Genomic DNA, 14,046 nt, shown 5'->3' on the forward strand with positions numbered 1-14,046 from the left:
TTTTTTTAATTTTTTGGCTGCAGAGAGACATTTGATTCTGGGTACTGCTATGCTAAACCAACGTACATATTTTAAAGGTATGGTGACTTCAAAATTTGACTCCAAGGATATGTTACTTAGAAAAAGAGGTTCTGCTTTTGTTTCTACAGAGGATAGGAACCTATGGATTCCTTCTAGGCTATGGTTTGATCAAGCAGGACCCCCTGAAACAATGGCCCAGGACAGCCAACATCCAAAAGGCTGAGATGATGCCACCTCACAAACTACTACAGTCAGGATTTGGTCAGGGTCCTGGGTTTTCTCAGGATCCCATTGGGACTGACAGCATTCCCCAAACAGCAGGAAGTTATTCGGAGAGAACTACACCAAAATTCCAAAATATTGTTTATAAATGTTTGTTTTCATTTAAGCAGGGTTGATTATCTTTCCAAAGGAAAAAAAGGAATATGATATAGAAATGAATACTTTGCAATGGTATGGATTTTGGTTTATTGATACAAATTTAAGGTCAATTTTGTTATATGTGTATTTCTACTCTTGTTTTGGTATTGTGCTTATAAAGCTCACTTAAAATGTAATGTATAGTTAAAATACAGAATAATCGTAATAATCCAAAATAGTCAAAACTTACAGTCACATTAGTTCGGTTTTCTACGTATACGGAGATATATTTTAAATGGATAGGTATTCTCCAAAACCTTTCAAAGACCTACAGAATATGGCATCTAAAATGGTTTATTAGGGCTTTCCATGACAATGAGACACAACTGCTCCTGGCAACACCAATTATATCAGAAATGAAAATGGGCCTCCAAGAAACTCATTATGGGGTTTGCCTTCAATGTGGCAAAACTGGTCTATTGGAAAAACAACTGTCCTGGCCTCAACTGCTGTAAGCACAATGTCCAAACTGGACAAGCAGGCTGTAAAACAAAGTGAGTGCTGAACTTGCCAAGAGACAGGATGGTCCTTCAGGGTTCCTGCTTTACAGAAGAAAGAAACTGATGAACTTTGCCAATACAAGTTTCCCATTTCATTAAAAAGTCTGCCAGACACTATGGGCTATGGGCTGAAGATGGATGCCCCAAAGTTACAGATAAACTTTGGGTGACTGTCCGGGCAGTGAGATGCTGCTGTCAATTCTAGTGTATAAATGTATTATCCTTCTTGGGTCTTTGATGGAGTTGAAGTCCGATAGTTATGGTTTTTCTTGGTTATGATAAAAGATAAGTTACACATAAAATTTTAGACTCACAAAGATAGCATAGATGATAGAATATTTTCTTTAAATTTTGCCAAATGTTAGTGGATTAAATATTGTTAACTATAGTTCTTTCTTGATAACTGTTTTGCTATATATAGTTTTACTATGTTAAAGTTAAAACTCTCATTTTTATTTAGACAGAAAAGAGGAGATGATGGGGATGTGCTTCTGTACTCTGTGAATATATGTTTCTCTTATTGGTTGATGAATAAAGATGTTTAAGCCAATAGACAGGAAGGATTTATCCAGGTGGGAACCCAAACAGGGACACAGAGAGATAGTAAGTGGAGTCCAGGAGACAACATGTAGCTACCAGGAAGGTAGGACATCCAGGCATTCTCTTGTAAGCCAAGACCACATGGAGATACATAGATCAGTAGAAAAAGGTTAATAATAAAGAGCGAGTTAGCCAATAAGAAGCCTAAGCCATCAGTCAAACAGTTTGTAATTAATAAACGCCTCTGTGTGTTTATTTGGGACTAAACAGCAGTGGGACAAGGTGGGACAGAAACTTCTGTCCACATTTTAGAGTGGGTCTTCCTACTTCCAGATGTAGTCAGATAGATAGCCAAGATTAGCCATCACAAATTTAGTCCTTGTCAACTTGACACACAGTCATGTCTCCTCATGTCAATTTTAAAATTAGTTTTTAAAATGAAAGCAACAACAGGTCATAACTCTTCCTAATGTGATATAACCCATGTTATATCAAACATGTATACAGATGAAAATGTATTATACATTTTATAATAGTTAGCAAAATCCTTTGAGGAATGCTTATTTTTGCTTTCAAATATAATAGTAATATTATTATATGTATATATAAAACATATTATCCCCAATACTATCTAATAACTATTATATTTCATGATAAAGTAGAGGAAAGAAAACACAAATACCTGCTTAGTATACATGCACGGATGCACAAACATAGTCTTTAAAAACAGGACATAAACACTCATGACAATTATAAACCTCATTTTTGGATTCCATGGTCTTAGCTGATATTTATGAGTGTGTTCCTCTATAATCCCTGTTGTATTTCACCCACCCTCAGCAAGCACATCAGTGGGTCTTGACTTTTCTGGAGGAATGGCCCATACTCTCATTCCAAGGTCTGTGCCTTTTGTCATCCTGCCTGATTTAAACTTGGTTTCCCATTGACTTTCTTCACATGGTAGCACCAAGAGACCCTAAAGGATCTCCTGTACTCCTGACATAATCTATCTTTCTCCATTGTGGAGAAGCAATCAGTTTCCCATAGTAGTCTGCATCAATCACCTCTCCTAACACTGTTATTCCTTTCTTAGCCTTTTGGCTTAAGGACATAAGAAACCCAAAGTGTCCAGATAGTATATCTGAGTTCCAGTTCAGTTAAACATTTTTTGGTGGTTCTTGTCAGGCAACAGGAAGTGACTGTTGCACTAGACCTGAATTGAGCATTTGAGGTCTCAAAGAGTGCTCCCTAATTACATACTTCCTCCAAAAAAGCCACGCCTATTCCAACAAGGCAACATCCTCCAACAGCACCACTCCCTATAGGACTATGATGGCCATTTTTATTCAAAACACAAAATCCCACACCCTGGCTCCCATAGACTTGCAGCCATATCATAATGCAAATGCATTTAGTCCAACTTCAAAAGTACCCACAGTCTATAACAGTCTAAATAGTGTTTAAATTTTCAAAGTTCAAAGTCCCTTCTGAGATTCATGCAATCTCTTAACTGTAATCTCCTGTAAAATCAGAATAAAAAAGTAGATCACATACTCTTGACATTCAGTGGTACAGGGTATACATTACCATTCCAAAAGGGAAGGAATAGTGAGGAAATACTGGACCAAAGCAAGACTGAAAACCAGCTGGGCAAACTCCAAACTGCTTCTCCATGTCTGATGTCAACATACTCTTCAGATCTTTGACTCCTTTTAGTTCTATGGACTGCAACACACTTTATTCTATTGGGCTGGTTCCACTTCCAGTTAATTGCATTCCTTGACAGGTAAACCATGCCTCGGGCACCTCCAACATTTTGGAGTTTCTAAGGCAATCCAGATTTCATCTTCACAGCTTCACACAATGACCTCTCTAGCCTTCCTTGCAGGGACGTCCCAGAAGCATGCCTGGCCTCAGTAGCTTTCCTTAGTCGGGGAGGGACTGTAACCCACTCTTCTATTCTTGACTCTAAAGCTGGAACCATGTGGCCAAAACTGCTAAGTTCTTGTACTTGCTAGGGCTGGCACAGCAGGCCTCTGCAAGTTCAATCACCATTGTCTGCCATGTTCCTACTAGGATGGCCCATTAAACTCTACTCAAAGCATTCAACTGCTTTTCTAATCCAAAGTCCACATTCCTCCAAATGAAAGCATGGTCAGGCCCATCACAATACCCCAGTCCCTGGTACTAACTTCTGTCTTAGGGTTTTTATTGCTGTGAAGGGACACCATGACCACATCAACTCTTATAAAGGAAAACATTTAATTGGGGCAGTTTACAGGTTCAGTAGTTTAGTCTGTTATCATCTGCTGCTGTAAAGACTAACTTTCAGCAGTTCAAGTGTTGAAGGGGAGACATTGAGTCAGCAGACTAATCACTTAATTGACCTTTTTATCTGAGGGAGTAAAACTTAATTCTTTGGGGCCAGAAAAAAGGGAAACTCTCTCTCTCTCTCTCTCTCTCTCTCTCTCTCTCTCCTTTAGAGTCTCTTGGTCCTCTTTATTTCTTTCTTTACCTCTTTCCTGATGTTTCTTTTTACAACTGTCCTATTGTCTTCCTTCTGTCTCTTTCCTTCTATCTTTACTTTTTCCCTTACATCTTATATATGCCAGCAAAATCTGTCACGCAATATAAAAATTATAATGTGGTTGTTAGGAATTAAGCACATGCAGGACCTTGGCAGATTCCATGGCAGGTGAGGGACAAAAATAGCAGGCAGACAGAGCTTAACTAAGAAGTTTTACTAGAAAGGGAAGGGAGGAGGAATGAAAGAGAAAAGAGGCAAAGAGACAGAGACAGAGACAGGACAGAAGAGAAGAGGGAGACAGGAAAAGTCCTGTCTTTTCCTTCAGGGGAACAATGGGAAAGAGGGTGGACGTGGTTGAGGTTTTTCTTTTCTTTTCTTTTTTTTTTTTTGGTTTTTCGAGACAGGGTTTCTCTGTGGCTTTGGAGGCTGTCCTGGAACTCGCTCTGTAGACCAGGCTGGCCTCGAACTCACAAAGATCCTCCTGCCTCTGCCTCCCGAGTGCTGGGATTAAAGGCGTGCGCCACCAACGCCCGGCGAGGTTTTTCTTTTAAAGAGCCAGGTTACATACACCTGCCATGTGCAGGTGGGTGAGAGACGGGACCAGGTTTGTTTGGATTGCAACAGTGGTTGCATTCTATTTTTCATGTGAATTATTACAATGAATACAAGCAAAAACATGTTTCCCATTTCTCTTACATGATTAAACATTTTACATATTATAACTGAAAACAAATTATTCCAAAGAACCCACAAATATTCATGTCCAAAAAACTTGTTAAAAATGAACGAAGTTTGCTTTTTGTTACTGTTGTTGTCCAAGCTTGATTGATTTCATATCATGCATAAAGGTTGGTAGGTACATCCTCCATATGCTTGATATTGAGTTTGGATCAGAGGAATGGGATGGATGGCTGGATCTGCTTGGGCTGGTGTGCAAGCTGTGCTCTCTGAGCTTTGCCTGGGAGTGTAAGGATGGCATGGGTTCTTGAGGGCTCATCTAGCTAGCCTGACATGCAGGCTCTGTGACTAAGGGTTAGAGATATAGGCAGGTAAGTTTTCAGGGACACACTAGGCTGGACTAGTGCATAAATATGTATCACAGGTGAGTCTTTGAGTTTGGATGTGGTACTGTCTGTCTTGAGTCCTATGGACTCACCATACTGATCGAGCTCACAACACGTTTGACCACAGAAAAGCCTAAAGGTTTAGCATGGCACAGGAATTTCAGGTCTGGAAGTCTCAGTAGGTCATATTGGCATACAAGTTATCAATTGTTGTCATTGAGAAGTAGAGGCAGTTTATTGAGGGCAAAGTAATATCTTTATCGCAGTATAATAAGCCAGGTTACTAAAATCAAAAGACTCCGTTGGAAAGGCCAATTGTAAATAGCCTGAGTATCACATAATTATGCAACATGCAGCAGCATCCAAATAACATAAACCCCAGTAGAACACACTTAATTTTCTGTCCTGAAGAACAAGGTCTTATAAAATAGATTTCTACATTCAATGAAACAGTACAGTTTATGGAGACATAATGTTTCATTTAGACTATGATTCCTGACAGCTTATACTGGAGTTAAACTAGATAGCCTTGGAAATGAATGTTGCCTAATCTCTGCAGACCTCCTGTTGCAGTTTGACAAATAAAATAATAGTTATAAGATTTGTGTGGGCATCCCATAATTCTAGTACTTGCAATGCTAAAACAGGAGATTGTCACAAGTTGAGTCCAGCCTGGGCTGCATAGTGAGTTCTAGGTCATCTTGAGATACTTGTCTGATAACAGGAACACATCTTGCAAGGTGTTAATTGGTTGGGGAAGTCCTCCGGTGTATATGTTTGTCTGATTGGTATAAATAAAGCACTTTTGGCCAATAGGGAAGCAAGATAGGTGGGACTAGGAGTCTAGGAGGATTCTGGGAAATGTAGTGAAGAGAGTCATCACCATGTGATCTCCTTGGAGGAAAGTACACATCAGGAGGGCATCCTCGGAAAGATAAGTCCTTATTATATATATATATATATATATATATATATATATATATATGTAATTATCGGTCAATAATTAAGTCAGAGCTAGCCAATGAGAAACAATAGCAAATGGCCAATAGCTTCATAACTAATATAGAATCTTGTGTGTTATTTGGGGGCTAAAGCAGCAATGGGACCCAGGCAGCTGGCAGGAAGAATGCACATTACATATGGTGCCCAGACTTGGGGCATGAATTTCCACTTAACAAAAGCTTGAAAGGGGATTTTTAAAAAACAAAGAACAGACAACTAGCCGAGGCCAAGGGACTGTGCATTGCGGCTCCCACCCCAGCGGGAGTCAACCCACCCAGAGACTGCCGGCATTCTGGTCCCTTTCTCTGTCCATGGGACTAGGTGGGCCTGGGCCTATCTCTGGCCTGCCTTCCAGTGCCCTATATGCAGCCAGCTGTGACCTAGGGCCTCCACACTGGGTATCCCATCACGATGGGAGTCAGCCTGCCCAGAGAATGCCAGAATCCAAGTCCCATTCTCCACCCACAGGACAGGTCAGGTAAGCATGGGTCTGTTTCCTTCCTGACTTCTGGGGCCCTGTACAGAACCATGGGAGACCTAGGGACTGCGCACTGTGTATCTCATCCCAGCAGGGTTCAGTCTACCCAAAGACTGCCAAGATCCTTGTACTAGGACTGCCTCCATCCATGGGAAGAGGAGAGCCACAAGAGTATTGAACCTGCTTGTACCCACCCACCAGAAGAGAACCGTGGTCACATACCCACCAGAAGAGGAAGAGTATCCTTATGCACCCACTGGAAGAAGTGATGGAAAGGAGACAATATAAAAACACAACCAGCAACAGAAAAACCAATATGATACTGCCAGAGTCTAGAGATTCTACACCAGCAAGACCTGAACACCTCTAGGTAGATGAAGCAGAAGACAATTACCTTAAAAACAACTTCATGAAAATGATAGAGGCCTTCAAAGAGGATATGAGAAAATCCTTTAAAGAAATGCTAGAAAAAACAAACCAAAAAATCAAAAAAATGCAAGAAAGAGAGGAAACAACAAAGCAAAAATTGCAAGAAACAATTCAAACAGTGCAAGTGTTGAAAGATGAAATAGAGACAATAAAAATAAAACACGGACTGAGGGAATGCTGGAAATACAAAAGCTGGGCAAATGGTCAGGTATTACAGATGCATAAACAACAGAATACAAGAGATGGAAGAGAGAATCTCAGGTGTTGAAGACTCACTAGAGAAAATAGATTCATTGACCAAAGAAAATCTTAAGTCCAACAAGTCCCTAACACTAAATATACAGGCAACATGGGACACCATGAAAGGTCAAACTTAAGAATAATAGGTATGAAGAAGGTGAAGAAATGTACCCCAAAGATGTAGAAAACATATTTAATAAAATCATAGAAGAAAACATATCCAACCTAAAGAAAGACATGCCTACGAAAATACAAAAAGCTTACAGAACACCAAATAGACTGGACCTAAAAAGTGTCCCCTTGCCACATAATAATCAAAACACCAAAAAATACAGAACAAAGAAAGGATATTAAGAGCACCAAAGGAAAAAGGTCAGGTAACATAAAAAACAGACCTATCAGAATTACATTTGACTTCTAAATAGAAACCCTGGAAGTCTGAAGGTTCTGGATAGATGTTCTACAAACACTAAGAGACCATGGATGCTAGCACAGACTATTATACCCAGCAAAGCTTTCAATCACTACAATGGAGAAAACAAGACAATCCATTGAGAAAACCAAATTTAAACAAAAAATATCCACAAATACAGCCCTACAAAAAGTACTGGAAGGAAAACTCCAATCCAAGGAAGTTAACTACACTCACAAAACAAGGCAATAGATAATCCCACATTACCAAAAGCCAAAAGGGGGGGAATCCACACACAATACCACCACCACCAAAATCCAAAACAAACAAGAATCAACAATTAATGGTCATTAATTCTCTCAATATCAATAGTCTTAATATGCCAATAAAAAGACAAAGGCTAACAGAATGGACACAAAGACAGAATCCATCCTTCTGCTGCATACAACAAACACACCTCAACTTCAAAGACAGACATTACCTCAGAGTAAAGGGTTGGTCAAAGATTTTCCAATAAAATGGACCTAAGAAACAAGCTGGTTTAGCATCCTTATATCTAACAACTGGACTTCAAACTAAAACTAATATAAGAGATGAAGAAGGGCATTTCATATTCATCACAGGAAATATCCATCAAGATGAAGTCTCAGTCCTAAACATGTTTGCCTGAAATACAAAGGTACTCACATCTGTAAAAGAAACATTACTAAAACTGAAATCACACTAAAACCCCACACACTTATAGTGGGAGACTTCAACACCCCACTCTCACATTGGACAGGACTACCAAACAAAAACTTAACAAAGAAATAAAGGAACTAACAGAGGTGATGACCCAGTTGGGTTTAACAGACATCTATAGAACATTCCATTCAAATACAAAGAATATACCTTCTTCTTAGTGCCACATGGAACCTTCTTTAAAATGGACCACATACTCAGCAACAAAGCAAACCTCAGCAGATACAAAAAATTTAGAATAACCCCCTGTATCTTATCAAATCACCATGGTTTAAAGTCAAAGTTAAACAACATCACAAATCACAGAAAGCTTTCAGACTCAAGGAAATTGAACAATGCTCAATTGCATCACACCTGGGTCAAAGAAGAAACAAAAAAATTAAAGACTTCCTTGAAGGGACACTTAGAAAGCAGTGCTAAGAGGAAAGTTCATAGTGCTAAGTGCCCACATTAAAAAAACTGGAGAATACTCATAATAGAGACTTAACAGTACACCCAAAAGCTCTAGAACAAAAAGAAGCAAACTCACCTAGGAGGAGTAAATGCCAGGAAATAATCAAATTGAGGGCTCAAATCAATAAAGTAGAAAGAAAGAAAACAATACAAAGAATCGAAACAAAGAGTTGGTTCTTCAAGAAAATAAACAGGATTGGCCAACCTTTATCCAAACTAATCAAAAGGCAGACAGAGAATATGCAAATTAGCAAAATCAGAAATGAAAAGGGGGACATAACAATGGACATTGAGGAAATCCAGAGAATCATAAGGTCATATTTTGAAAATCTGTACTCCACAAAACTGGAAAATTGAAAGGAAATTGATAATTTTCTGGATAGATAGCACTTGCCAAAATTAAATCAAGAGCAGCTAAGCAATTTAAATAGACCTATAACTGCTGATGAAATAGAAGCAGTCATCCAAAGTCTCCCAATCAAAAAAGTCTAGGGTCTGATGGTTTCAGTGCAGAATTCTACCAGAAATTTAATGAAGTGCTTATACCAATACTCATCAAATTGTTCCACACAATAGAAGCAAAAGGATCATTGGAAAACTCTTTTAACAAGGCTACAATTACCCTGGTACCCAACCCACACAAAGACACAACTAAGAAAGAGAACTACAGATCAACAAAATACTGGCAAATAAAGTCCAAGAACACATTAGAAAAATCATCTGCCATGACCAAGTAGACTTCATCCCAGAGATACAGGAATGGTTCAACATATGAGAATCTGTCAATGTAATCCACCATATAAACAAACTTAAAAAAGAAATCCACATGATCATCTCACTAGATGCTGAAAAAGCATTTGTCAAAATCCAATTCCCCTTTATGATAGAAGTCTTGGAGAGATCAGGGACATTATGAACATGCCTAAACATAGTCAAGGCAATATACAGCATGCTAACAGCCAACATCAAACTTAAAGGAGAGAAACTCAATGTAATTCCTCTAAAATTAGGAATAAGACAAAGTTGTCCACTCTCTCCACATCTCTTTAATATTGTACTTGAAGTTCTAGCTAGAACAATAAGAAAGCAAAAGGAGATCAAGGGGATACAAGTTGGAAAAAGAAGTCAAGCTTTCACTATTTGCAGATGATATGATAGCATACATAAGTGACACCAAAAATTCTACCAGGGAACTCCTATGACTTATAAACACCTTCAGTAATGTAGCAGGATACAAGATTAACTAAAAAAATCAGTAGCCCTCCTAAATACAGATAATAAACAGGATGAGAAAGAAATCAGAGAAACACTGCCCTTCCCAAAAAGCATAAAATATGTTGGGGTAATACTAACCAAACAAGTGAAAGATCTATATGACAAGTACTTTAAATCTTCAATGAACAAAATTGAAGAAAACATCAGAAAATGGAAAGATCTCCCATGCTCTTGGATAGGTAGGATCGACATAGTAAAAATGTCGATTTTACCAAAAGCAATCTACAGATTCAATGCAATCCCCATAAAAATCCCAGCACAATACTTCATAGACCTTGAAAGAACAATACTCAACTTTATATGGAAAAACAAAAGACCCTGGATAGCTCAAACAACCCTGTACAATAAAGGAACTTCTGCAGGTATTAGGCCACAGTATTTCATTTGTCTTAAAATTTGAGCCAATTGTTTTTTTAATCAGTGGCGGGTCTGTCAGCCTGTGTGACCCTAAGTCTGAATATCCACTTTACAAGACTATGAATAAAGTAGAATTTCTATCTAGAGCATTTTTCCAGTATATCCATTTGTACTCCTTTGGGACCCAACTTTTAAAAATGAGGGGCATTATTAGCTATCGACTAACATCCCTTACAAGTTGCAAGTCGTATTCTAGAATAATACAGTCACCATCCTTAGTGTATTCTCAGGCATCCTGTGAATCCAGGAGTGGTGGCTGCCATGTATTTATTTCTGTAAGTCCAGATCTGAGCTACCTCTGAGCAGCCAAGTCAGGAGAAATGGCCAAGGCTATGTCTCTGTAGATTTAGACATGAGGGATCAATTAGAGAAAAAGGAGGAACACCTAAGGCTTGATGATCCAAGGTTGTGCATATAAAATAAAGCATTTGCTATTCTGTCTTTCAGTAATATATTCTATGGGAAATAAATTCAAGATATATCTTGTATTTCACTTAAAAATAATTAGTAAGAGGTGACATTTTATCTGAGCAATGAACTTATACATATTTCACATATTTCAGGAGGGTTCGTGATGTTCTCTTGGTTTCATAGTGAATAAGACACATTTTCATCCTTCAATTGGGGCTACTTCATAGGGAGATGATCTTATGAGGTACCTGGCAGGGGATGTGAACAAACAAGGGAACTGAAGACTTCTGAAGACTCACAGGGTCTGAAGGGAGTGGATTTATTCTAAAGGTATTTTTTCTCACAAGTTTAAACACTAGTATAAGATCCTTGTATAAGCCTAACCCAGAAGATGTTGTAGCGCACAGTTGGCTTGGGTTAGAATAACTAGGGGAGATTCTGGAGGTATGGTTTTCATGTTAGTTTAAAATAACAAGATAATTGATGTAAACATGTTTGAATTCTTCAGTGTGCTGCTTTTAAAGGTTGTGACCATAAATAAGTGACTGAATTTTTGTGGTCTTGAGGCTTCTCAAAAGCTAAAATGTGGAATGGAGGAAAGAGATGGACACTTCTGGGGGACCTAGTATATGTTGAATGCAGACAACTCAATGAGTTTCATGTTCTCCAGAGTCCCATAGAGTTTTTAAGACTAAGCAGAGAGGCTGGTGTTTAATTTCTTGTTTGGCTTTGTGCTCTCTGTAGAGCTTTTGCTAACCGTGCATATCTGTTGTGTTTATACATCTGTAACTTTGGCAAAATTAATCTAGCATCCTGCATTTGTATCAGTCCTGTATAATAGGACTCTTCATGACAGCTTTAAGCAAGTCTACACTATTTATGTCTTTTGGAATAATCAAGGGGCACACTAACGTTACATCTGCCTTGAGCCACTGGAAGATTTTAAAGTTAAAACATGATCAAAATACAATTCTTTCTGTGACTTTGTATTAAGTAAAGTCCATAGCAAATACTTAATAATTCCAGGTATCTGCCCTCTTGAAAATAGCTGTGTTGTAACATTACCTGCCAAAATGGCAGTTTCTAAACATTGGAAACAAAATAATTTCTGCTGTAACTCTTCACAATGCATATTTATGAACCAGTGAGAAATGATCTGAGACCATTACCCATGTGTATTCATTTTACAGAAAGTGAATGTGTAAAATGAAAGTGCAGATTTCATGTTCAAAGATAACTGTTAGAAACATCTTCTGAGAGGACATATAGAATTTTCCTTCCTCTACAGTGAAATCTTTGTTCAAGGATGTAAAAAAAAGATGTTGTAAGATGTTCTTCTTTATTCACAAGGCACGATGATGAAGACGGTATTTTAAAAAATGGTTTTGGCAGCTTTGCCAGTATGAACAATTGTAATCTATCATCTCTAAGAATAATGTTTTATTCATTTCAACAGTCACACTTGTTGAGAGTCTGCTGTAAGTAAGTGCTGTGCCAGGGAGTAGACAGACAGTGGTGAATTATCAGGCAGGAGTCTATGTCTATCTAGGTAGACAGCCCAGTGTCCTAATGTGCCCAGTGGTTTGTGGTTTTGTGTCAGTGGTTTTGTGGTATTTGTGGCTCTGTTCTTAAGTCCAGATCAGTCACCAGACATTCTTATTCCATCTAATTAGTATTCTCTGTATGGTCTCCATATCAGGTCCCTTCTGGATGTGTACATGTTGGATAGGATCGAGAAACATAGCTAAGATTCATTACTCCCCCTGTTCTAGCATCTTATCAGATCAAAATCCAAGTCCTTCTCCTCTGTACAGTTGCCTTGGCTTTGCTCCTTACAAACATTCTTGTTGTTTTGTCCTTGTTGACTTTTCCTACCAGTCCTTTTCCTTGTTTATCTCTTAGAGAAGTAGACTTCACATAGGCCTACTTACATGGAGCCTACACCTATTGGCTTAGGCAGGCTCCAATCAAGCTGTCCCTTTTCCTTTGTGTACTATGTTTCTCTCATTTGAGGACTTACGTAACATCTGGTAATTTGTTTTGGCTTGTTTGTCTATTACTGGCATCGCCTTTTAATTTGTGATACAGATCACACGGTATTGCATGACTTAACAGACAAATCATGCAGGTACCTAGGAACAGGGAAAGTGTTTTGAAGGTATAAAATAAAGCTGGTGATTGTGGTTTCCATTTATACTTCATGTTTATTGGACAGCTTATAAGCATTTATATTTGAAAGGTAATAAGGAAGCAGAGGATTCTTCTGGTCTCATTTTTACTCGATGCCAAGCAGTTCTGGGCATCTGCCATGTTCTTGCATATGTGTTCCCCAATGTCACTATCTCTTTATCAGATAACCATAAAAGTACGTTACTATTTTTCTATGACAAGCTCTGTTTTACAATTGTTTTTGTGCTCACCACAAGCATATAGAATGCTGAGTGATTTATTAACACATGCAAATAATTTTTACAGAGTACCATTTGCTGTTCTTTAGTGTTGAAATTTACCAGTAATCCAGCATTAGTACCCAGGTCAGTAACCTTCTCAGGACATGTCTTCAGAATTTCTCCTAGGTACAAGGGCACACACATGTAAAGCATAAACTCTTATACAGAGGACAGGTAAGAGAAGAAAGAAAATGTGTGTTGGAGATATGACACATCATAATTATGGATTTTGAATGTTTGGAGCGGGTGGAGAAAAATCAGGTGACACATAACAGCAACAGGAGACGCCATTACTAATGCAAATCCTACACCAAAGACTGGCCATAGAAAACTAGGAGTCATTATCCCAGTTATTCTTTTTAGATAACATTGCTATGTTTCAGATTATAATATAGTCATATCAAGTCCACTTTTTTATTTCCTCTATCCAGGCTCTACTGTGTATTCTTCTATGTCTCTTGAAAATTCAATTTATTATTCAATATCAAATGATCATTCTTGCAAACACATATACTGCACCACTATACAGAGTGAAAGTGTTTATGTATATACATGTGCACACACATACATATATGTACCAAACAATTATTAATGTTATTTTTGTTTTAATTCACTTATTTTAAATATGGCTAATACTTTTGTTTTATTTTTTCTCAGTTGAGTAAG

This window comes from Mesocricetus auratus, unplaced genomic scaffold, assembly GCF_017639785.1.
Source record: "Mesocricetus auratus isolate SY011 unplaced genomic scaffold, BCM_Maur_2.0 Super-Scaffold_100008, whole genome shotgun sequence".
Classification (NCBI taxonomy): Eukaryota; Metazoa; Chordata; class Mammalia; order Rodentia; family Cricetidae; genus Mesocricetus; species Mesocricetus auratus.